The sequence below is a fragment of the Cervus elaphus genome, chromosome 19 (assembly GCF_910594005.1).
Source record: "Cervus elaphus chromosome 19, mCerEla1.1, whole genome shotgun sequence".
Taxonomy (NCBI): Eukaryota; Metazoa; Chordata; class Mammalia; order Artiodactyla; family Cervidae; genus Cervus; species Cervus elaphus.
Genome location: NC_057833.1, coordinates 41133182 through 41160461, shown reverse-complemented (window position 1 = coordinate 41160461; position 27280 = coordinate 41133182). Strand labels below are relative to the sequence as shown.

Sequence of the window (27280 nt, the reverse complement as noted above, 5' to 3'; positions counted from 1 at the left end):
GTGCTTTTGCTTAGTAAAATCAGTAACTATGAATATTTAAACCTGAGACACAAGGTAGGACTGTGGATGGTTGCTTATATTTAAAAAGAAGAGGAAATTTTCATATTTTCAAGGCCAGTTATTGGTATAACCTTACAAACAGCACTTTTTTTTTCACTCTTTTACAATTTTGATAACAGACTGGAAAACACATAAATTATAGTCTCAAAAGATTAAACATTCTTAGACTTCCCTGGTGGTACAGCAGATAGGAATCTACTTGCCAGTGCAGGAGACACAGGTTTGATCCCTGGTCTGAGAGGATCCCACATGCCATGGAGCAACTTAGCCCACGCACCACAGCTCCTGAGCTTGTACACCATGATTACTGGAACCCATGCACCTAGAGCCTCTGCTCCACGCGAGAGAAGCCGCCACGATGAGAAGCCGGCACACCACAAGGAAGGGCAGCCCCCGCTGGCCACAACTAGAGAAAGCCCATGCAGCAAGCAAGACCCTGCTCAACCAAAAATAAATAAAGAAGTAATTTTTAAAGGATTAAACATTCTCAAATACAAAGAGTGAGAAACAAATTAGAATCGTCAATATTTGAGGAAACCCAATAATAGGAGGGATAAAGATGGTCACCAACTTCAGTAAACATGAGAAGTGACACTTAAAGAAACAGAGTTCCCAATTCAAAAAGATATCCTGATAATTATAATTAATATCTTCAGAGTAATGAGAGTTTACCATATTACCAATGTGAAATGTGATTACCAAAATTAAAACCACAGTAAATTCTTTTTTCACAGTAAATTAACTGAATAGTAAAATAGCTATAGGTAGGGATAAATCTGATAAATTCTTCCAAAAACAGGGGAAATGTCAGTGGTAAAGTATACAAAAAAGTTAAGAGAAAAAGAGAATATGCAAACTTTGATAATCATCTCAAAGAAACTTAGAGACAATGGAAGTAATAATTTGATAAAAATACTGCCATGGCTATTGTTATATGGCTTTTTTATTTTTTATATATGGCTAATATAAATTCCCAGAACTGAAGATATATCCTTTATATTGAAGAGTCTACCAATCATTAAGAAGGGTGAAGAAACAATTCCACAATTTAGACACATCAAAATGAAGCATGGGGGAAAAAAACTTAAAATCTTCGAGAGAGAAGAAATATATTTTAGAAACAAGATCAAATTATCAATCCTAGACACTAGAATTGAATAACATCTTTACAATCTGGGAAAAAGTTATTTTGATCTTCTAATTTGATAACCAACTATTATTTAAGTGTAAGGACAAAATAAATTCACTTCCAGCATGTAAGAACTTGGAGAGTTTACCATCTAAAAACTTCTCTAAAAAGAATTATTCGTTGATGTGCTCCACAAAATAAAAGCTGAAAACATGAGGAAGATGTGAGGTGCAAAGAATATATATATATATACACATATATATACACACACACACATACACACACACACACACACAAAAATCAATAAACTTATAATCTCTATATTGAATAATTATCTATTATAAAAATTAACATATATATGAAAGTAACACCTGAAATGTTTTTACTATATGTGTCAGAAAATCATGGGCAGGGAATGGATGGAAATTAAGGTTTTTGAGTAGGTCAAGGGAATATACTGATTAGGTTTACTTCTTAATAAAAATCATATTATTGTTTCTGTAAAACTGATGAAGTTTCAAGCATGACAGCCACAATTGTATAGCTGCTACCACTGTACTTTTTAAGATACTATACTGTAAGATTTAAAATGTTTTCTTTATTTTTTGCTTAATTTTTATGTATTATTTATGCAAAAGTATTTTAAACTATTACAGTACAGTACTATATAGCCAATTGTGTAATTGGGTTCCTAGGCTAACTTGTTGAACTTACAAATTGGACTTAGGAATACACTCTTGGATCAGAACTTGTTGGTATGTAGGGGACTTCCTGTATTGAGACTGAGGTAATATCTACTTCATAACATGAATTGAGTTGCTTTTGCTATACGGTCTCTATTTTATATATGTATGTATGCACATATATTTATGTACATAATTTATAAATTATATTATATATATAAAAATATACATGTAACATATTCTTTAAAGGTTTGGTAAAAATCAATGTTAAAAACATGAGCTCTGTATATTCTGAAGGAAATATTGATAATATTTGATTATCAACCTGTCAACTAAAAAAAGATGTACAATTTGAGAGTTGTGAGTTGTTTTATTTGGGGCAAAATGAAGATTGCGGCCCGGGAGGCAGCATCTCAGATAGCTCTGAGAGATTGCTCCAAAAGGGCAGTCAGGGAAAGTCAATATATAAGGTTTTGGTGAAGGAGGAGTTCAATACCAGGAAGCACTCAATTTACAAAAGGTTTTTGTTAGTCATGAGGGTCTGATGTCACCATGAAGGGGTCTAGTGCTTCTCTAGATATGAGGAGGTGCAAGGATTGAAATCACAAAATCTGTTCCTAAAAACATCCAGTTATCTAAAGACCTGTCCCACCGGATTCCCTGGAGCACAGAGTGCCTCACTTTACCCGGAACTCCCTCAGGGGTTGTTGAAGGTCAACAGCTATAGCAGCAAGGGGTTCAATCTCAGTAGAGACAGATGGCAAATGCCTTGTTCAGTCATTGGCAATGCTCTTGGTAAGTGCCAATTTGTAGTTAACAAAACCAATTTTTATAATTGCCATTCAGTTAATGCATTTATTACTTTTGCTGATTCAAATTTATAACTAACATTTTTCTACAAAACATTCATCTATTCTTTTTATTCCCTAGGTTTATTGACAATTTAAAATTACTTATTGAAATTTAATACTAATTAGTGAATAGGTAGTACATTTATCCCATCCATTGCCTTTTCTCTTTTTTTCTTAATTAGTTTATACAGAGATTTTGCAGCTAAAATTAATTAATTATTGTTTCTTAAAGAATTAGCCTTTGATTTGTTGTTTACTTTTTGTTTTAAATCATTTTTGGCTCTTCACATTTACATTTCCTTCCTCCAAATTTCTTTAGTTTTACATAGTTCCTCGTTTGCAATTTCTTGAGTTGAATATGTTTTGCTTATACACTTATGACTTATTTTAGAATGTGTTTCTTTATTTGCAAACATGTACTACCGTTGTGGGCATTTTTTTTTGTAGATGATTCTAATTTAGATCCACTTCAGTTCAAGAACATGACATTCATTCTTTGAAACTTGGTGAAACTCCCTTTGTGACCAACTGCTTAGATATTTAGATCAACTAGTTAATTTTGTCTTCAAATCTTCCATATTCAGTGCTAAACTTTTTTCAATTAATAGACCAGTTTCTGAAACATGTGTGTTGAAAATTGCCTGCAATGATTATGAATTTATCCAATTCATTTTGTGAACTTTGTATTTTGAGACGATATTGTTTGGCAACTGCAAGTTTATGATTGTCCTTCTTTTCTTGTTGGGTTGTAGCATTTATCATTATCATTATGTTGTTTTGTCATTGTGCCTTTCTTAATTCCACTTAACTAAAACAATTAATTTGCATTTGGTATTTTACATACTATCTTCTGATTTATATAACATATTTTAGTTTGCAGACTTGTCAGTGTTAGAAGTACTTTTACTTCATGAACTCCCAAAGGTGCTAAAAAAGGATTTGACGTTGCTCAGCAATGCAAAATAATGTTAATAATTAACTGAGGGGATCCATAAGAGATTGCACTGGATTAGTGGAATGAGAGCAGTGGTACTGGTGGTGTGTTTATATGTGAACGTGTGTATAAATACAACTTACAGCATTTATGACTAGATAAATAAAACCTGGTGGACTGGAAAACTTTTGAAGTATGGTGATATATCATGCTAAAAAATCTTCAAAATTTTAGAAAAATTTTGTTGTGACAGTCGTAGGGGGAAATCATAGCATAATTGTTTTCACACTCAATAAAAATTAATTGGCATTAGTTAAAAAAAAAAACACTCTTGAAAAGCCTCTTTTTAATCCATTGTATTCCTACATGTGGTATTAATTTACTTAAATTCTTACATCTAGAAATTTCAACAAACCAGTGATATCTTTGTTGGATTCTTATGATTTCTGATGGTTTTACTTTTTCTGCTCTCAATATGCACTGTGCCATCTAACTAATTAATTTGATGACTATACAGACAGTAGGCTTCCCTCATAGCTCAGTTAGTAAAGAATCTACCTGCAATGCAGGAGACCCGAGTTGATCCCTGGGTCGGGAAGATCCCCTGGAGGAGGAAATGACAACCCACTCCAATATTCTTGCCTAGAGAATCCCATGGACAGAGGAGCCTGACATGCCACATTCCATGGGATTGCAAGAGTTGGACACGACTTAGCAACTAAACCATACATACAGTGCTCATTTGGAACAGAACACTGTTTAAGGCTCTGGAGAGAAAAAGTCAAAGGGCAATATTTTGGGGACTCATACTTTAGTAATGAGGATAGATATATAAGAATGAAATGACATGAAAAATATTATGGGAGTACAAATGAGGTTGTAGTGAATTCTGCTAAGGGTTGCTACTAAAGGGCATGGTGTGAGGAGACTTCACAAATGCAATGTCACCATATCCAAAGCTAAACAATGAGAACATTTCATCAAGAGGTGAAGTGAGGGAAGTTCATTTTATCAAAGTGAATGATTCCAGCATAAAGAGATGGGAAAGTGATGGGAACATGTCTGTCTTGACTGGGTAGAACAGGTAGTCCAGTGGGGTATGAGGGTCAGGGTAAGAATTATAAATAAATTAATTAAAATTGTATTTATTATATATAACACTTTTATGATGCCACTCTCTGTCAAGCACCATTCTAAGTTCTTTGTATATGATATTTCAGTTAACTCTCAAAATAACTCTGTGAGATAGCTCCTATTAATATTCCGTATTACAAATGAAGAACTAAGTACAGAAAAATTATGTTTGCCAAGGCCCCAGAGCAAGAAAGTAGTAGGAGTATAATTAAAATCCAATTGGCTTCCCTGGTGGCTCAGATGGTAAAGAATCTGCCTGCAATGCAAGAGATCCAGGTTTGGTCCTTGGGTCAGGAAGATCCCTTGGAGGTGGAAATGGCAACCCCCTCCAGTATTCTTGCCTGGAAAATCCCATGGACAGAGGAGCCTGGTGGGGTACAGTGGTGGGCTACAGTCCATGAAGTCACAAAGAGTTGGACAGGATTGAGCAACTAACACTTTCACTTTCATTGGTCTCCAGAGCCAGAGTTCACATTATTTTATACATTATTTTAAGTAACTACGCATGGAGTGAATTTTTGCAAGATCAGCTACTATCATAAGAAAGCATGCAGATTTCATTTATTTTCCTCTTTCCATGGCATAAATGATTCCCCTGGGACAATAGTTATTTGTTAAGTACCATCCAGATACAATAAAAGCAGAGGTGATACAGATGGAGACTGACAAAAGCCCCAGAGCCTGAAAAACCCAGTGTCATTTTTCAGAATTGATTATTAGCTTTCATTACCAAAAGTTAAACCTTATATGCTGAGAAAATAAGACTGTTTTAAAATAAGCCCTCAGGAGGAAAATCAGAGTAGACATTGTCAGCTGCTCCTGTCAGTGTGAAAATGCAAACTTGTGAATTATTTCAGGTCCTTACAGCCCTCAAGTTCTTATGGGCAAATGAGTTTATTTTTAAATGATTTAAACCACTTTAAGTTAATATACCATTGTATATCTGTGTTCTGGCTTGAAGCCAGCATCTTCCCAGTCCTAATTTGGTATCTAGTTGAATTCAAATTTTAAACTTAATATTCCCAGTGAAGCTAAACCCAATTGCATTTACCTCCTTAAGGACTCAGATAAAACTCCTCCCTATCACTTCCCCATGCTTAGGTATACTGCTGAAACATGCAGACAATGTATTTTTCCAAACAGGGATCTGGTTAACTTTGCCAAAATTTGTTTATTAGAGACTCTGAGTCCACCAAGCTCATACCATTGTTTGTTTCCTTTACTGATAACTCAATAACTCCCTTTTCCATGGCAAGCTCCAAAACCCCGGTCTACTTTCCAACCTGGCCATGACTCTGAGTACATCAGTGTGGCAGAAATTTCCACCACCACCACCACCCCACCCGCCAATAATTTTCTACATTCTCTTTCTTTCAAACTTCACTGATGCTTTTTTCCATTCTGAAATATCTTTCCCAATTCTTTCCACCCCACATGTCACAAAATTCTACTCAAACTGCAAAGACCCAGGTCAAGCACTATTCTGCCAGAATTGTACTCCTATAAAACTTTGTATACAAAACATTAATTTAAGGCTTCTAAGAAAGCTCTCAACAAAGCCCACTTGGAATTGTGTTGTGTGCTAAGTCACTTCAGTTGTAATCGTCTCTTTGTGACCCCATGAACTGTAGCCGGCCAGGTTCCTCTGTCCATGGGATTTTCCAGGCAAGGATACTGGAATGGGTTGTCATTTCCTTCTCCAGTGTATCTTCCTGACTCAGGGATCAAACCTATGTCTCCTGCATTGGCAGGCAAATTCTTTACCACTATTGCCACATGGGCTAGGAATTGAATTATCCAATATAATTAAAAAATATGGGTGTTGTCCTGCCATCTCTTTCCTTAATTGTTAAGTTTAGACGTACCTAGTTAAACTGAGTAACATCATGGCATTAAAGGGAGCACCAGGGTTAAGGAAGAAAAGTATCAGTTAATAAACTCAATTTTTTTTCTTGCCACACAATGTAGTATTTTCAAAGACAGACTTGTATAGAATCTCAATAAATGAGAGGTAGTAATACTAATGCAAATGAATTTTTCTGTAACTGTAAATCATTCCTCATTGCTTGAAGCCTGGTTCTATAGATCAAGCCTCTACACAAATATATCTCATTTTCTGAATGTAGTCATCAAAATCTACCTGAAAAGTTTTGAACACCTATCTCCTCATCGTGAATATGAACAACTACAAACACTGGAAACAGCAAAGCTGTAGGATGATATAAAAATCTGTCAATTTGAATCATAGATTGTAGTGTGTTTTATTCACACTTTAAATAGATGGTTTCCATTAAAAACCAGGAAATAATTCTTGTTGTTATTATTATTCTGATTCTGGTTTTCTGATTTGTTTTTTTAGGTTTTGTTTTGCTTTGGATGTATCAGCTTTTTACCTCGAGCAATCTCCACAACTGAATCTCCAGATGCCTCGAACTGAGAATTTATCAAGGTAACTTTTGCCCTGCCAGGCTAAGAGATCCAGCTGGAAATAAGAGCAGCTGCTCCTGGTGCCCTAGTTTGGGACACTTCAAACGCAGCTTTAGCTTTATCCCATTTTAAGTACAGACATTTCAAGATCCCATGGAATGGGACACGACCCATCTCCTTTATATTTGGATGCACTTTTACTGAAGATAGATTGCAGGGATGGGGGAGGGGAAGGAAGGGATGGAGTGAGAGCCTATTGATGCCAGGTCAATGATATCTGTATTTTTAGAGTACCTTTCACTTCCAAGAATGTGTCCACTACAGCTTGGTACTTTCAGTCATATCAGGCCCTCAAAATGTAGGTGGTTTACAAAAAGAGGTCAGATAGTGGTATTTCACTTGAGTTGAAAAAAAGGTGAATCTGGTTGCGAGTTGGACCTGGTCAGCCTTGTGGTTATTCACTTAACAGAGACTCTTCCTTCCTAGGGTGGAAGGGAGTGACCCTTCCCCTGCTCTGCTAACAGCCTATTTTTACATTCAGGAAGTAGAGTTATTGCAGAATCATGAGAATTGGATATGGAAAGAATTCACGAAGCAATTTATTCCAACTGCAGGCCACTTAAGAAGAATTTTTAGTCTGTTCTCCAGAGGTGGTGCAGGCCACCACATTCATCTCTCCGTGTGCTGAACTGATTTTACTTACCTAAGGCTAAACTTCTGTCAGTTTCATAAACAAAAGCATTGAGGTGTTAATGGTCTATTTATAGGTAGTTTTAAGTAGACTGGCTTCCCATGAAAGTGACATTTCTGAAGTCATTTTCTTTCATATTACAGTTGCTTTAGGATAAACAAAATTCCAAAATCCTCATACATTGATGAATACACACACACACACACACACACACACACACACACACATGTCATATATGTCTGTTAAATAAAACTAGAATTCTATATAAAATAAAGTTACTTACATATATTAAAAATGAGATACCAAAATTTTTGAGACATGAAACTCTCACCCTTTAAAATAAAAGGACTCATCTAGTAATCATCATCCTGAATATCTACACAATAGCCAAATTTGAGTTATAGAATGTAAGGAAAAAACGTGATCGTTAAGCTAGTCTCATGACCAAAGAAAAATGAAGACCTAGACAAATCAAAGTACTTGCTTAGGCTTAGGCTTCCCAAAAATTTTTGGTAAGATTCTTTACTTCTTAACAAACCAGAGGTCTTTGCACTGTAGCATACTACTGTCAATTAATTTCTTAGAAACTCTGCAAATATCTGATTGAAGTTTTTAAGGATCAGTTCCCAAACAGCTTCAGCAGAATTTGGTACAACATCTGATGCACTAGAAGTCTCTAAAAACCTATGATTAAATTAAGTTGTGGTGAAATAATTAAGACTGGAAAAATTACATGCTTGAAAATACCATTGACCTTAACTCAGTTATAGGAAAACAGCCCCTGAGGATGGAAATCAGCAGGGCAATACTTTAATGCCATCTCTACCTCTGAACTGTTGGGTGAAGGTGTTAGTCACTCAGTCATGTCTGACTCTTTGTGACCCCATGGACTGTAGCCCACCAGGCTCCTCTGTCCATGGAATTCTCCAGGCACGAATATTGGAGTGGGTTGTCATTTCTTTCTCCAGGGGATCTTCCCAAGCCAGGGTTCAAACACAGTTCTCCCACACTGCAGGCAGACTCTTTACCCACTGAGCCAGCAGGGAAGCCCTTGAATTGTTGGGTGAGTTCTGGTATTTACTGAACTTCTCTAAAATAGAGGTATTTAATTAAATCATTCCTAAGGCTCCTCTGAGAGCTCCACTAGTTCAACCAGCATAGCTGTTCCTGCTCAGTAAGTATTTATTAAAAGAATTTTGCACATATGTTCAGTGAAAGATTCTTTCATCATGTTAAGTTCAAAGCATGTCTTTCATTGAAAGAAATTAATGAGGAAATATTAACTAAGCATCTTGATTTATATTGCAAACTATACAGTATGTAATCTTTGTGAGGTTATGCCCTAGTGCTCTGTAGTAATAAATATACACATTTAGTTCTGAAAGTAGACAAAGACTTGAAAAATAATATAAAAAATAAGTAAGCCCCCTATTGAAATGGCTTCTATTCACAAAGGAATTTTTAGCCTGAGGATTCACCAACATGGAAAATATAAATGAAAGGTAATGAAGTGAAGGTGGGAGAAAGACTAAAATGTCTGGGAAATTCTTAAATTAAAAAGTTTCTTGGCTAAATTACATTGTTATATGGCAGAAAACAACACAATGTTGTAAAGCAATTTTCCTCCAATTAAAGAATAACATTTAAAAAAAGTTTCTGTGATGTCATGAAAGTCCTATGGAAAGGTGACCTGGTTGCCATAGACCAATAGCTTAACATTGCACAGAATGCCCAGAACTGGTCATTTATTTACTCTTTCTTCAGCGAAATATTTTCAAAATTACACTTTGAGATGTTTATAATCATGGAAATATGTTTGGTTTATAATTAATGGGAAATAATAAATTGTCTTTGTTTTACAGAAATAGGCATCAGACTCAATATTTCTAGAAGGTATTTATTCTACATAAATTCTTATTAGTATGTACACTACATATCAGATTGTTTGATGTTTAGGAATAGAGTCATAATCAAATGCAGTCTAAATGTTTGTCAGGCAGGAACCTTTATAACCTGGAGGTTAAGACTAAGCCATATGACTTTCTTTCCTGAAGCTTTCAACTCGTTCACCTCCTTGACATAGGGCTTTCATCACAGTACCTGGAACTCATGGTTGCGCCTGCTTCTTCACGCACTTGACCTTCCCCACTGAACTGTATTTGAGGACAGAAAACATACCTATCTTCATAAGCTCAGATTAGTCCTATTACTAAGATATATTAAATGTTTTTAAACTAATTAATGAAAATTAAGGTCTGTGTTTTGGTGATATTACTACACTTACTATCCATATGAACAAAGTTAATGATCCTCTCTGACCCCAGGCCCTAATGCGAAAAAGGAGAATAACAGTGATTACCTGGACATCTCACAGAGGGATTGTATCAATCAAATGGAAAAAAAAGGATGTGATTGTAACTGGCTTTAAAAATGAATTATTATTTAATTCAGTTTTTCATCTTTTTTGGTGGTCACCACTTAGAAAGACAAAAAGTATTAAGCACTAAATACAAGAAAATAAATTTACACAGGGTTGCACTTTGGACATTAAAATGTTTTTTTCCTTTAAACTATATGACACTAAGAACTTCCCAGAAAGATTACCTACTAACATAAGAAACCAGTGCAATTGAATTAAAAATATTATCAAGCAGTATTCACTATTCATTTCATCCATTAGGTCATTTCCTCACTGTTGTCTCATGACTCTGTGCTTTTCACCCTTCAGGCTGGTTTACCTCAAAACATGGATATAAAGGATCAAAGAGAGCACAGACTCATAGAATCTGGTCACTTTCTTTCTGTATCACATTGATTTCTCTTTCATATCTATTACCTTCCTTATATCTGTTCCAGTTCAGTGTCTTTTCAACCACTGGTGAAATAAATGTCAAGTTGCCTCTCTCAAATCTCCTTTAGACATATTACTTGCTGAATAAATCCTCATTGGTTGATTTATTATATTGCTGTCATTGTCCTAGTCTCTTGCCTCAAAATCCACATCTTTCTCGCTTTTTAGTTCCCCAGTGAAAGAATGGAAACTCTCTAGAACCTGACCTGGGATCACCATGTACATAGCATGTGGAAGAACCGTATAGAAATCCAACATTCAAGGGAGTTTTCATATTTTTATTACTTACACTTACTGAGGGTGGGAATTTGAAAATTATCAAGTCCAATATTTTCAATTTAAGGATGAGAAGGAGAGTGGGGGGAGGGCTCATGGTTCAAGCTCACTCAGCTTATTAGAAGCAGAGTTAGAATTAGAACTTTAGTTTCTGGACTCCTAATTTAGAGCTCTTTCCACTGAACAATTCCATCCCCTTTTCTAACACTAAAGTCTTAAATACTCAGAATTGTTCAGTACCTTTAAATGGCCTAGTGTAAATTCCAAGGACTATTAGGCTTCATTCCTCCTGGGGGTCACCCTGACACACAGCCCTAAGCCAGCCATTTTCAGATCGACCCAGGGACCAAGGAAGGTATCTGTGTTATTGAGGGTGGTTACATTAGTGACTACAAGTATCTACAGTTTTAAGGACTCTTTACGGATCGCATTTCCCTGCTAGTTGCACTGCAATGACCCAGACACAACACGGACAGCTGTGGAGTAAATAAATAAAAACAGAGTATTTTGATCCGGGTGGGGGGAGGGGCCAGTGAGAGGTTGGGGGCAAGAGGAGAAAGAGGCAGACAGAATGAAGTGGCCACAGCTGTGAAAAAGAACAGATGCTGGCCAGGAGAGAGGGAGAGAGCGAGAAGGGAGGAGAGGGAAGATTACGGTTCTGCTAATGTCAGAAATATTGAGGCTCTTGGAAAGGGATACAAATACTTGGGACAGGTGGGAAGTGTTTACATTAAAACCAGAATATCAAATGCCTTCCTAGATGCTGGCCAGATCGTTAAAGACCCAAGTTGACCCAAAGGAAAAACTGAAGTCCTTACCCAGGGAACCCATTATGGTGAAAGCCTCCAGAATTCTTTATATTCCATTCAAGTTACTGGACCTCAGCTGTGTGTGGCTGGACATCAGCTGTGTGTATCAACATATTTTGCTGTAGCCTAGTGGATCTCAGTGTGGTCCCCAGATGAATACCATTAACATCACTAAAGACATGGATAGAAATGCAGGTTTTTTATGAGACCTGGTCAGACCTACTGAATCAGAAAATTGAGGGTAGGGCCCCAAATCTGTGTTTTAACTAACCTTCTAGGTACTCAAGATTGACCACCTTTGCTCTACTTGCATGATACTGCTCACCTTCCTCAGGGTTCTCCATAAATCCGTCACACCAGGCTCAGACCTCCCAGTGACCCCACACCTTGTCTGCAGGAATCATGCCCTGACATTATCCAGCAGAAGTCTCTCCAGAGGGGCAACAGAGGCAAGAGACTCATAACATGTACTCCCAACAGCTGGGACAATAAACCAAATAAAGCCACAGGACAAAACTGAAATCCATGCATTGAGATTCCATTTAGTAAGTGATACAGCAGAGACTGACCCCGTGCAAAAGCAGCAAGCTCAGTCTCCGGGCCATTTTAAACATCCTCTGCAGTGCCTTTCATTTAAGGAATACAAAACACTATCCATTAGGTTACTGAACTTGAGTGTCTAGAGGAAATTTGGAAAGTTTGGTGGAATGAAGTTCAGTTTCACATGGAGAAAAATGTATTCTTTATCCCTTGGAATTATTCTGGGGCATTGATTATGTAGTGGCTGGGAGTCAAGAGATCTAACTTCCAGTGCTACCTCTTCTACTGATCTCTGACTCTAGACAGTCACTGTACTCTCTCACCCCTCTTCCTCCCCACTGCACCCCAGAAATGACAAGCTTGATTAGAGAGGATGCTTAAAATCTTTTTTTCAGCTCTCAGAGATTATATCTCCGTAGTGAAGCTGGCTGGTTAGCAAAGCCAATTAGAGCAACTAATTAGGTGAGGCTTCGAAGTTCAATTCTCTGTGTGGTCTGCAGAGCTTGGCTCAGTACAGTTCATCCTGCTTTAATAAACATTGGTTTCCAAGGACTCTGGTGGATCACTCTGTATATAATGGAACCAAGAGACTGATCACCACTTGGAGAGACTGACTCAAAGTATACACTGCTTTGTACCCAATAGTGTCATGACCTCAACCATAAGGACATCACAAAATTTTTATTGAAGAGACAACCTTTGAGGTGGACTAGAAAAGAGTTTTGAAGACCAGGAAACCACCTCCTAATTTCCTGGGACCTTTTCCACTAGGTCCTGCCCTTGTGTTAAATACCTCAACATATCTAAGGCAAAGGGGTCTCTCTCTGCCAAAAGACACATTTCTAAAATTACTGAATACCCAAACTGGAGATTTTTTAAAAAAGGAAAATGTGAGAAAGTGACTACTTATATAGTACTAACCCTGTACCAGAAATTATTTTAGATGCTTTATCATGATGATTTTATCACATTGAGGAACTCTAATCTTACCTTCCCCTTTCACCAGTGGAAACCTGGAATTCTCAGGTGAGAAACCTGAGATGATAGCTCACACCTTTACTTAAAGCAATCTGCTGATCTCTGCAATCTCTTGTTCCCTTTCCTCATATTCTCCCACAATCACCACCACCCCAAGTTTCATTATCCTCCCAGAAAAACTTAGAGGTTAATACAGAAGTAAGAAAACATGGGAAAGAAAATATCCTTTTGATATTTTTTTCTTCCCAAGGATAATTAAGGAGTAGCTCAAAAGAACATCTGGGCAATAGTTTCTGTGTACCCAGGCTTCTCTGTCCATGGAATTCTCCAGGAAAGAAATACTGGAGTGGGTAGCCGTTCCCTTCTCCAGGGGATCTTCTTGACCCAGGGATTGAACCTGGGTCTCCTGCATTGCAGGAGGATTCTTTACCATCTGAGTCACCAGAAAATCAGCATTTGAAGAAACTTTGTTTAGTTGTAGATCCCAGGCATCTGACCCCTATTCTATGTCCCCTTCGGAACAGATGGCATTTATTAACACCTATGTTGTCCTTCATGGCTTATAAACCTTAATACCCTCCATTTTATTTAATCCTCATAAACTGGGGGAAGGTGTCACGGTAGAAACTATTGTATTAAACCTCGTGAAAGGGATGAAAACATTAAGACCATGTAAAGTTAAGGAACCGGTCTCAGATTTTACAGGTGGAAAGGGCAGAAACAGAATTTCTGGATCTAAGCACATTACATCTCCCTTAACAATACAATGATAGACCCTTGCAAACCAAGCAAGAGATCCATCATGGAGATGTATGGCCAAGCTTCAAGTCCAAGCCATTACATCTTGGCTGAAAAGTCAATCTCACTTGACCCTGGAGAAGATGGGAGAAGTGTAGGAAGAGCCCAGAGATCTTGGCAGTGATGTAATATGCAATCACCACTTTTTCCTCTCACCCCTGAGTCTCAGGTTATTCCTCTAAATATGAGAGGAGAATAAGAGTGGCCATCATGGAAGATGGCTGTTCTTCTTGATGACCTGCAAGTAGCTCATTTGGCTTCTTCTTTTTCTGTCTATATCAGGGGATCTCTAAGCTCTGACTTCTGCTAATCCCCCTGGCCCTGGGCAGTCAGCTTAGAGTATGAGTTAGGACTCCTCTGCTCTCCCCTCTGCTCCAGGGTCACGGCTGCCATTCCTGTGGTTCTCCACCTCCAAGTGCCATACCCTCCTTGTGGTTATCTCCGCTGAGTGCATCCTCATCACACTTCTTGGCAAAGTGTGCCTTGTGGTCTGAGGAGTCCACATCGCATATTTAAGTACATTCAAAAACAGAATATAAATAATCATATTCAGTTTAATCCTTAACCAATATTGATTTTTATATCAAAGGAAAAATCCTCTTTTTACAAGCATGTTTTACAGTCGCTGGCCTTCTCATCCCTAAAAGCAAACAAGACATTAAAAAAGGAGAGAAAATAAGGGTCTATGTGACACAGTTATTGAATTATTCAAATGCTGGTTTCATTAGAAAGTTTTCAATGATTTTTAATCAAAAATAAAATTATTTTGCAATCATTCCATTGCTGCTTCAAAATATGTAGAGTCTTGCCTTCCCCCATATGTCCATATTTATTGGCCATCAAAACTCTGTGTTATATATTTGAAAGATCACACAAATTTTGACATACATACTATTATAAAATGCTAAGTTATAAATGTATAGGGTTTCCCAGGTGGCTCAGCAGTAGAGAATCTGTCTACAATGCAGGAGATGCAGGTTTGATCCCTCGGTTGGGAAGATACCCTGGAGAAGGAAAATGGCAACCCACTCCAGTGTTCTTGCCTGGGAAATCCCAGGGACAGAGGAGCCTGGCAGGCTATAGTCTATAAGGCCGTAAAGAGACACTACTTAACGACTAACCAACAACATAAATTCATAAGCCCTAATGAAAAGCTCCAAATGCAAAATCTGATTATTAACCTTTTCTCTTTTCTTTGATCTTTGGCAAGACTTTTAATATCTCTGGTCCTCAGTTTCCATATCTATAAAGTGGAAATAATAATCTTCACCTTGCCTCCTTCACTGTATCACAGAATTTTTGTAAAGATTAAAAGAAAACATTCACAGTAAACAACCTGGAAAACTGTATGGCATCATACATGTGAGGCATTTTTACTGTGATTATATTTATTTCACTTTTTAACTTTCTCCTCAAGCTCTACACCATGTAATGTGAATCTGCCATCATATTATAGATGTTCCTCTCTTCAGCTGTTTCTATGTCTTAGTAATACATGACCATTCTGTTTGAGGACTGCACAAATGTTTTCATCACTATTTATTTTCTCGGTTATCTGTAATTTGTTACCGTTATATCATTGTTTCAAAATTTAGGCATACCAGATGCCAAATTTTATCCTGAAGATGCAGGTTTGTATTATATTTATTTGCTAGTGACTAAAACAGCAATTTATCTTTTTATTAATTTTTCTATTATTTTATGATGTCTTGGGGTTTTTATTGGAAAATCACATTCAATGTTTCAATCAGAATATTTATTCAAGCTATTCCATACTTTAACACCCATAGCATAATAAAGTTGTTGCTACATCAGAAAAAATGTTTTTCTTTTTGTTAAGAGTAAAAGAATCAGAAATCACTGTTGATATTTTAGATGTCTGCTGGTCACAGCCACCTTAAACCTACTGAATTAGCAAGTATACATACATATACCCACACAAAAGGCAATGAAATTTAAATTGTTTTACTTATACTGTGGTGGCAACTGTAAGATTTTAGAAAAGTCTTCTTTCCTCTGAGCCTCAGTTTCTCATCATTAAAATGAGATTAGTAACACTCCCTTTATATGACTTATAAGTGATTGTGGGGGAACAATTATAACAATAGATATGAATGCAATTGATAAACTGTAGAAAGTGACCAGACCAGGGAGAGAATGTATTTCCCAAATTTGTTGGCCCTGATGGTGTTTGCAGGTAGAGCAAAGCCAGGGACCAGGGCCGACATTCACAGTCCATGAATCATCACTTGAATCCTCAGCCGTAAAGTGAAAGGCAAGTCTGAGCCATTCTTTGATTTGTTGTGGTTTTATGCCTTTGAAAGCCACGCCTACCTATATAAGAATGCAGAACTTATAAGAAATTCATCTGAAGTGCTTGTTCTATTGGGTACAGCAACCTGGGACCCAACCCTTTCATAATGAACCCAGGTTGCTTTTGTTAATGGTTTGCATCTGCTTTCCAAACTTGCCCTTATGTAACCCCGGAGTCTTAATTCAGTCTCAAACTTTAATGAAGACAGAAACCTCGCACATCAGGGCAAAGAACCTTTGTTCTTACAAACCTCCAGTCAGCACAGCTTAGGTGTCCAAGGCTACACAAAAGATGCTAGTGTTTCATGGATTTAACAACTAGGCAGAGGCATCCAGATCTCACCCTGAGCTCATTACCATAACCCAGATTAAGAGCACTGTGCTGGGTGCTGTGCTTAGTCACTCAGTCGTGTCTGATTCTTTGTGACCCCGTGGAATGTAGCCGTCAGTCTCCTCTGTCCATGGGGATTCTCCAGGCAAGAATACTGGAGTGGGAGGCCATGCCCTCCTCCAGGGGATCTTCCCAACCCAGGGATTGAACCCAGGTCTCCTGGATTGCAGGCGGATTCTTTACCATCTGAGCCACCAGGGAAGCCCAAGAATACTGGAGTGGGTATCCTCTACGGAGGATCTTCCCGACCCAGAAATCGAACCAGGGTCTCCTGCATTGCAGGTGGATTCTTGAGCTGATTCTTGAGCTGAGCTACCAGGGAAGCTCCCTCCTCTACCTCCTACCCAGCTATTCCCATTCCAGGACAGACACAGAGACCACGAAATTGCTGTGTGCGCCGAAGCGGGTGATGCGGTAATCCTCAGCTCCTGGATCATTGTACGGCCAGGGAAGTGTTAAAAAGCACAGACCTCGGGTAGCCTCCAGGGAACTACTGGAATGTTGTTTATCTTCAGACCGCAACAACTGGTCCATTATTTCACAACAGGAAGGTCTATCCTGGGGCTCAGACTTAGGGAAGACTTAGGGAAGCAAGGCCTGAAGTAACCCCCGCTTCTTTTCTACCTTCTGTCTCCCCACACTCCTGGACCTGTCTCCCCTGCAACAGTTCAGATGTGAGGGAAGGAAAAAAAAAAAAAGATGGGGGGGAGGGGGGCCAACACAGCCAAGGCGGTGACCTTGAAATAGATACAGTTTTCTGAGCAGCTTGCAGTTAATTTAATACTTTGGCTGGGAAGGGACACAGCCTGATCCAACAGGATTTTAGGTGACAGGGAAACTAGAAACTATGCCTTTTTTTTTTTTTTTTTAACTGTCTTAACCCATTGGTTAAGACACCCTTTCCTCTACAGCATCTGCATTTTCAAAAGTTCAGATATATTCTCTTAGATCTCCTATATGATGGAAAGGAGAAGTCAATCATGATTCAAATTCCAAAATGATAGTCAATGCCTGGTAACTCTGTCTTAGCTCCATGTGATCCAGGAAATTCATTTTAAAAAGTCATAGTAAATAGCTCTGTGATCTTGGATGAATCAACCAGCCTCTCTGAGACAGTATGTAACACTCAGGAAGCTGACAAGAGCTTACAGTCAGGCCCATGAAATGGAGAGGGTGCATGGGCTTTGCAAGTTCAGGCTTCAGAGAGCTCCTAATCTCCAGGGCAGAGAGCATAGAACTCAGAAAAACCTCAGCGTTTTTTTTTTCTTTCTTGCCACATATGGGATCTTAGTTCCCCAGCCAGGGATTTAACTTTCACCCCCTGCAATGGAAGCACAAAATCTTAACCAGTAGACCATCAGAGAATTCCCTCGGTGCTTTTATTATTTTAAAAAGTGGAAGTAGACTGTTGTTGAGGAAAGAATATTTATACCCTAGACCGTAAGGATATTCCTGAGATTTTAGTGAGTTACAGTAGGAACTTATTGGTCTTTAATATGCGTTAGTGAGTCTCATCACTGCTCTTGCACAAACTGCTTCAACTTGGCTATTCTCTCCTGTGATGGAGAGAAGGAAAAAAGCTGGATCCAAGACAAATCTTCTGGACAAGCCAGTATGGAGAAGCACTTGACCTCAAGACAGATGAATAAATGACATTTGTTTAAGTAAAATATAACTACTTCATCTCCAACTCTTTCTTGATCAAATTTTTAGCCCTTAGTATTCTGGCAGGTCAACACTTACCTACATCTGGTATACCTACCATGCCCAATCTTAGGCATAAAAAATGAACAAAACACATTTTGCATTAAGGAAAGGCACTGAGAGAATAAATAGGTTTAAAAAATCAAATCTGATACCAGGCAAAGTGAAGAACAGGTACAAGTAGCAGGTGATGTAATGGGGTGCAAGGAAAATACAGTTAACTCTGGCTGAGGATGTCAAAGAAGCCCATTATGAAATTGGTGCCACGTGACCTGAATCTCAAAGAATATGGGGGTTAGCTCATTTCAAGCTGAAGTCAAAGCAGCAACAAAAGCAAAACAGTGTGAAAATATGAGTGATAGATGTGGAAAGCAGTGAGCAATTAGTGAGGCCGTGATAGTTTGTTGGCCATTCCCTCCCATTCTTCCAGAAGAACTCCCACTTTCAAACCACCCTTTATGGCAGCTGTGAAGTGGAAAAATTCTTTTCCAGAGCATCATAGTGAGGAAGTTAAAAACACAGGTGTGGGGGTCCAACTAGTTCTGTCACTTACCATTGTGCAGTTTTAATCTAGTTGGCTAAGTTCTCTGGACATTAGGTTATACGTCTGTAAAATGGGAATGATCATATTATTTGTTGTCAGATTTAAGTAATAAAAGTAATATAAAATTCTTGGCACAGTGCCTGGAACATAGTAAGGATTCAGCATTAACTGTTTTCGTTGTTACTTTCCTATTTTAGTTCTTTTATTAGATAGGTATTCCTAAAAGTCAAAGAATGATCCATTCCTACTCTTGGCCTAGAATTTAGAATAATATTTGGCACAAAAAAGAGGACTTCCATAAGCACTTAAATATGAATGAATGATCAAATTCATATATAATAAGTGGAAGATCAAATTTCAAATCTGGACTTTTCTATAACCAGAGTTTGACTTTAGCTCATGTAACAGAGCTACACAACTGTCTTAAAACTTTACTATTTTATAGATGCTAGTAGATACTCTACTGTGGTGATGTGGGCTCAGGTGGACAGCTGGAGAGTGCAGATGCCAAGACATGGGTCTGAAATTCCTTGGATCCAGTGCTCTGTGATTGACTGATCTTTCTCACTAAAGGATATTTACTTGGATTGTGACTGAATTCCTTCAACTGTAAAGCAAAAATAATTACAGTGTCTACTTAAATAGGGTAAACTCATTGAAAAGGTATTTGAAACTCTTCAAAAAAGCATTTGGCTAAAACCTAGATGGATAATGGGATATCCCAGGATACCACAGAGAATTTAAAAAACAATAACATTTTAAACAAGCCACTTCAACAAACTCCTCATGTCCTTTCTTACATTCTGAATGAATTCAGAATTAAGGATGAAAAAGAAAAACCAAAGTTAGCAGCTATGAGGTAATCAAACTTTCAGATATTATAAAAGAATATATATATACACAGAATACATAGATATCTAGTCTTTTTGGACGAGGAATTGCATGCATTAAAAAAAAATGCATACCTTCCTAAATTACCTTCAAATCAGCTAAAAAAAGTTCAGCACCAAGGAGGAGTAAAAGGTAAGAATACAAAAACATCAACAACATAAACCCCTCTGGAATGGATGGATATTCTAGAGGAATAAATGTAGAGAATTCTAAAAAGTCCTTCATACCAATGACCTTGTAGACTTATGTGGCTATTTCTGTACAATAGATACTAAAGATACAATAGATACTAATAGATACTAAAGACCTGCTAAATTTAAAAAAAAAAAAAAAAAAAGGATGGACATTCTAACACTAACAGGTAGTGTCAAATTCTCCTGTCAAACTATTGTAGCCAATTATCTTACACATTGTTCCCAGGTACCCTGTCTCTGACATCCTGGCCAAAAGAGTCCACTGAAAAAAAAGAATAAGTTGAAAATTGGAAACAGTTTACAACAGTTAATGGATTGACAAATTACAGTACAACCATATAGTGGACAATTGCTCTACAAAAGGAAAAAAAAGTCACCGATGTACACAGCATCAAAATAAATCTCAAAAGAATATACTGAATGAAAGAAGTCATACAAAAAACAATCATAAGATTCTATTTGCATGAAGTCCCAGAAAAAAAATTTATTCATAGTGACAGAAATCTGAGGCTGGGAGTGAGAGTGGATTGTCTACGAAGTGGCAGAAGGTAACATTTTAAGTGGATGGAATTATTCTATATCTTGATTGGGGCTGTGGTTACATGGGTGAATATATTTGTCAAGGTACTAATTATATCTCAATAAATTCCATTAAAACTTAAAAGAATAGGACAAAAAGAGGAAGAGAATAAACCCCAGGATTCAAATGTGGCTTGGATTCTATACGACCCTGTATTTTAGTGTTTTTACCCTGCCACAACGACTTGTTTTAGAATATTTTATTTTCACTTTATATTTTTCTGGAAGTTGAAATCTCAATCAACAGGGCACACTTAGATTCTTCCAGGGCTGCCAGGTGAGTAAATTGACTTGGTCTGTAGTCTTTTACATCCAATGGAAATTTAAAGGAGCCATGCTCTGTATGTATACAAGTGCTTGCTCCCAGAGACATCCAGACCAGAGCTGGGCTACTGCAAGGCTTTAGGCTTCCTTCTTATCTACAGTGAGCTTAGCTTGGCTTTGACTCTCATTGAACCCTTTCCCACCCCAGAAATCTTTTCACTTATCTCTTCTTGCAGTCTTTGGAGTATATTCTCTTATGGTCCAAGGATCTTCCTCTCAAAATTGAAACAACAGAAAATTATGAACAAATTTCTAAATATACATGTTCCTACAAAACATTTTCACATTTATTTTCTCATTGGATCTTCATCAATTCTGTAAAAGAGGAATGGTTTCCATCACTTTCAGGATATAATTTCCACTCTTCAGCTCAGCTCACAAAGTCCTTCTATCTATCTGGTTCCATCTTACCTGGCTTGCCTCATCTCTAATCCCAGTTAACCTACATCCACCCAACCTTTCCTCCAGCCAACCTGAGACACTAAGTTCTCCTATTCTTCCATGCCCCCCAGACTTCAATATATATTACTCTTTCTGCCAGACACAATCTCCCATCTTTGCCTTCTTGCCTAAAACTTAATTACCTCTAAAAGTTGGCCTGTGGGAACCCTTTGGAGTCCACCACTAACTGCTCCCAGGACTCTAAAGAAAGCAGAGCACTCTTGTTATTGGTTTCCCAGATTCACCCCTGTGAACTCCTGGAGGCCAAAGACATTGCACATGTTATCATCTAGCCCCAAGGTGACTAATATAATGACAGATACATAGGAAGTACTAAAAAGGCTTTTGCTGAATAATTGATTTGACTTGAAATTTCTGGATGAAAGGATGACTGTCTAATGTCTAAAGTCTGAATTCCAGGCTCAGAGAAGGAGCCAAGATCCTGATTCTGAGTTCTACGCTGAGTTCTATACATGGCTTTATGGCATGACTGTAGTCTTTTTGTTTGTCAAAAAATGTCTGAGGCCAACTTAAGGACACGAGACTGTAATTTCACTGTGTCGATCTCAGCTGAAACTAAGGTGTGCTGGCATGAGACAGTAATCACTTAACTGCCTTGTGCCTAAGAACACTAATATTTTGGCCCTTCCAGACAGGCTCAGCAATGTGATTAGGAGCCATTTGAAAAATGACACCCCACAGTAAAATGGAGCTTTGTGGCCTCTTCCTCAATCCCAGCTTCTGATCCTTTAAAGCCTTCTTTAGAAACTTTTTTTTTTTTTCTTTTCTTGTGTGTTTATAAAAAAGTGAGAATAAGAACTCTCTTCAGAAACTACTCTCAGCCGCCAAATTATCCAGTATTTATTTAGGCAATATTCAAGTCTGTGTATTTAGAATAAACCTAAAATCGTTTTATCCAATCGGCTAATGAAAGTCTATGCTAGATTATGTGACTAGACATTATACTTTGCTAAATTCTTACAAGCAGTAAATGACTTCGTGAGTTTGGTCCTCATTTTTGGTCTTCCCCGTTTTTTGCTGAGACTGTAGAGATCATATTTGTCTCTGTCGATGTTTTTACAGTGCCATCATTAGCTAACAGAATCTCAGGTTTGGACAGGAATATGTTGTTGGATCATTTCTATACAGTTCTCTGCCAAATGGCTCCGGAATTTCTGTTTGCAAACTCCCTCTACAAAGAACTCACTAACTCCTAGGATCATTTCATCCCATCTTTGAACAACACTGGCTATTTCACCTTGTGAAATCATTTCTCCTGGAGCTTCCATAACATTAGTCTTAATCTAAACCTTAGAGCACAAGTATAATGCCTCCTCCACGCCATCTCTTCAGATGTATGAAGATGAGAAAGGTAATTCCATCAAATTTTCTGCAAGTGACTCCCTCATAGGAAGTGGTTTGAGTAATGTTACTGGAGGATTTCTCTGGTTGTTGATGTCACTTAAAAGTCTGCCTGCTAGATTTAGTAGCTGCCATCCAGATATTCTCTGATGAAACACAAAGAGTAGGACCATTGACTACCTCCCTCATCAGTTTACATGAGCCCTACAGCTCTTTCCTTGATCTTATATTTTCTATTCTGCCTTCAAAGCTGCCTTTCAGTTTATTCTTTCATGAAGCTTGGACACTCATTATATTGTCTTTCCATTATGCTATTAAAAAGTGTAGCACATTTGGTATTTCCAATATAGAAAACAGAGTACCCAAAGAAAATTGTAATACGTTTGCATATAACATTTCTTGTAGCCCCACTTCTGCCTAGTGGCAAAAATTGTAGCTTGTTATTTGACTTTGCTTTTTCCTAATCATGAGATTCCTCCAAGTCCACAGGCTGCCATCTCTGATCCTCCGAAAGGATGCATGGACCATTCCCCATACCTTCCATGCCACTTTGAGGCTGCAGGCACTTCAGATGTAGATCTTTCATCTTTTTTGCCCAGACCCAATGCAGCACCAATCCTTGTTCAGGGCTGCTCCTCTATGCTAGACGAAGTACCCAAGAACCTGCCAGAATCCATTTAGGAAACAGGTTCCTAATCAGCTGTTAATTTCAGATCTCCTCACCTGGGGAAAATGTAATACTTAACTAACACTCACCTTCCAACTCTCTCAAGTTAATCCCTGAGTAGGGGGAGTCACTTTCTAAGAAACTTTACTCAGCTTCTCACTAGTTTGTTCATCTCTCTTTCCCATTTCCAGATTTTTATCTAGCCACAGTCAATATGAAAACCATTGTAAACTTATTGCTGCTAGGCCAAAACCAGTTCCATGTCAGAACCTTTTTTACGAATTTCTGAAAGACCCAGTTTCTTAAAAGTCCCATAGCATTTTCTCTGAAGGTTTTCCTCACTGTCATGGGCTTTGAAAAGCCTATTTTGAAACTAAAAAGTTGAGCCTTTCCTCATATCTTGTTTCTGAACTTCTGCTGTAAAAATTTACCCTGAGGGTGTGAGGCTAAAGAGAATAGTTCCTGGAGCCAAGAAATTGGAAGGAGGTAAACACACCAACTGGGCTTTCCTGGTGGCTCAGTGATGAAGAATCCGCCTGCCAATGGAGGAGACACAGGTTTGATCCCTGGGTCAGGAAGATCCCCTGAAGAAGCAAATGGTACCCCCTCCAGTATTCTTGCCGGGGAAAACCCATGGACCAGAGAAGCCTGATGGACTACAGTCCTTAGGGTCACAAAGAATCAGACACGACTTAGTGACTAAAACAATAGCAATAACAACAACATCAACATCAATTAATGCTTTAAAATCGTATTCAATTTTCTGGAAAATAAAATGGTTGAATTCCTTGGCAGGAAGGAGGGGTTAAGAAGTGTTTATAATCCAGAATTTCCACCCCAACCTTTCAATCATCCAGGTGCTCCTGCTGCAGGGTCTTAAGAGGCAGGCTCTGCAAGACACCTTATTCCTCCTACTTTATTATTCTCCTATCCAAGTGAAATCACAGAACATATTTCTATCTGACTTATCTCCTGTTCAGTTAAAATAAGTGCAAGTCACAAAAATTCCTTTTTGTCCTTAGAATCTCGGGTAGTTATTAGAGTCCCAGTGTAGAATCATGTCACCAAATGGACCGGTCATCTTAGGGGTGCACACACACTAGGAGAGGATAGCGGCAGGCCTAGGATGGTGAGGAAGGGGGTGGCCGTGCCTATTCAGATGGCATCCGTATGTTGGTCTGCTAACCTAGAAAGTGGGCTTCCCTGGTAGCTCAGCTGGTAAAGAATCTGCCTGCAATGCAGGAGATCCGGGTTTGATCCCTGGGTCCAGAAGATCCCCTGGAGAAGGAAATGGCAACCCACTCCAATATTCTTGCCTAGAGAATTCCATGGATAGAGAAGACTGGTAGGCTATAGTCCATGGGGTCAGAGAGTCAGGCACAACTGAGTGCAACTCACACACATAACCTGGAAAGTGTTCACCACTTTTTCACCCACTTTTCCTGGGTGAAAAATAAGGATTCTATGAAAAAGTGATGACCAGAAAGGAAGGATATTTCACTTCTACTCACTTGTAAGCCTGGGGAGATCTCCACCATAAGAGTGCTTTATATTTTTTAAATTGAATTTGATACATCCTTATTAATTAGTTCCTTATGGATCAATCAACTGTTCAAATTATGCAGTGTTTTCTAGGTCTTAGTCTCAAAACCAGGTGAGTGAAGGAGTGTGTTACTCCACAGGAAACATCAGGAAAGTCCCAGGACTGGGGTCAGGCTAAGGGGAATGGGCAAAATGAGAAAGACTCATTATGGCTCCAGTGAGAGAGAGAGAGCAATGAAGAAACTGGTGAAAAAGAAAAATCTCATTGGCTGGGAGCATCAAGAGGCTTTGAAAAGAAAGATTTAACCTGGGGTGTCATTTTTATTGCATTTCTAGCACCTTTCCTCTGCATCCCAGGTTTACCATAATCCACTGTGAGCTCAGGTAATGCAAACTCATTTTCACATCAGCAAAAGGGATTAAGAAGGTAAATCTTCAGAGGGAGAAAATATCCATGATGTATTTTAAAGCTGAATGCTGTATAAATGATTTTCTATCCACTCTTTTGTATTATTCATGCCTCAGTTCACTGTCATGCCCATGAATAAATGAAATTTAGCAAATGTTGTTTGGTCCACAGTGACCCAGAATCACCCTAGAAGCTGAAGATCAGCTGTGGCCCATTCCAGGGGCCTTTAGAGCATAAATGTGAAGACCCTGGCAATAAACAAAATCAAAAGACTTCCACAGTCTTTTCAAACTTGTTTTGATAAAATATCACACACCCACATTTAATTGCATTTGAAATTCAAAGTAATTTAAATATTGTGACAAAAAGGCAAATCAGATCAATGGAACAAAGTATGCTACTGTCTATTCATGACACAAGGCTCCCTTGAACTTTTACAGACCCTTCTTAGAAAACTAAGATATAGATCAGTGATTGGTAAACTGTGGCCTGCAGCCTGTTTTTGTATGGTTCATGAGCTAAGAATGGCTTTTACATTTTTAAACAGTGGTGAAAAAAATACCAAAAGAAAAATAATACTTCGTGACATGTAAAAATTATATGAAATTCAAATAATGGTCTCCAAATATGAAGTTTCATGGGAGTCCAGCCACTCTCACCCTATTGGCCATGGCTTGCTTTGTTTAACACCAGCAGAGCAACGGGTGTGCAAAAAAGATCAAGTCCTGAAACATCTACTATCTGATCCTTTACTAAAAAAAAAAAAGTCTATCCCTTATTTGCTCTCTTTTAAAGATGAGAAAATTAAAACCCAAGGAGACAAAAGATCTCAGGGTCATTCAGCTGGTATTTGGCAGAGACAGCTCTAAAACTCAGCCATCTAAACCCCATGTAGGGTCTTCTCTCATTATACTACATGGCCTGGTGGGAGGACAGTCCCAAACATTATAGAGAGCAAGCCCGTGACTGAAGAGGATGTAGGAACCAGAGCCATGGTTTCAAGATTTTAAGAGCATGTGTAAATAGTGTGCTTCCTAAGGAAAGGAGAAAACAAAACAAAACAACACTGAAACAAATCATGAAAGTGTGTGGTAAAATTGTTTTACACATGCAGCACACGCCCTGCTGTGAGAAGTGACCATCTAACCTGGTCTGGACTGAATACTGCGTGTCTTCTGGTCCCAGTACCCACTGATGCTCTAACTGATTCCTACTTTGCTACTTAAGAGCCCTCAGAAACAGGAATGTCAAATGCTTCATGTAAGGAGAGCTGGGAAAAAGCAAAAAAGAGAATCTGGGCCCAACCCTGGTGGTCAAGTGTTTAAGACTTTGCCCTCCCAGTGCAGGGCACACAGGTTTGATCCCGGCTGAGGAACTAAGATACCACAGGGTGTGATCAAAAATAAGAGTCTGGGAGTTGGGGAGAAAGTAGAGCTTGGTTTTCTGCTAGAGGCTACAGCTTTATTATTTTTTCCGACTGGCACGCGTCTTCTTTGTTTTGAATAATGGAGATAATTATACATTCAAGGGATCACACTCTTAAACCCCCCAAATGATTAAGAAATCTTATTGTAGGCAATCATGAGAAAATGTAACAGAGGATTACCCAGAGAGACAAGGTAAATCATACATCTTCAGGTCCCTTGCTTAGCTAAGAGACCTAAATCACCATTCTCCTCTCTTTCCCATGGCCCAGTTGTTGATAATGCAGGCCTCTCTTGAGGCACGGCAATATTCTCTCCTAAACCCTGTTCATGT

At 38.3% G+C, this 27280-nt stretch overlaps 1 pseudogene; it reads left to right on the top strand.

Annotated features, from left to right (window-relative positions):
- The first annotated feature begins 360 nt into the window (after positions 1-360).
- Positions 361-27280, top strand: part of LOC122675217 — a 59539-nt pseudogene continuing 32619 nt past the window's right edge.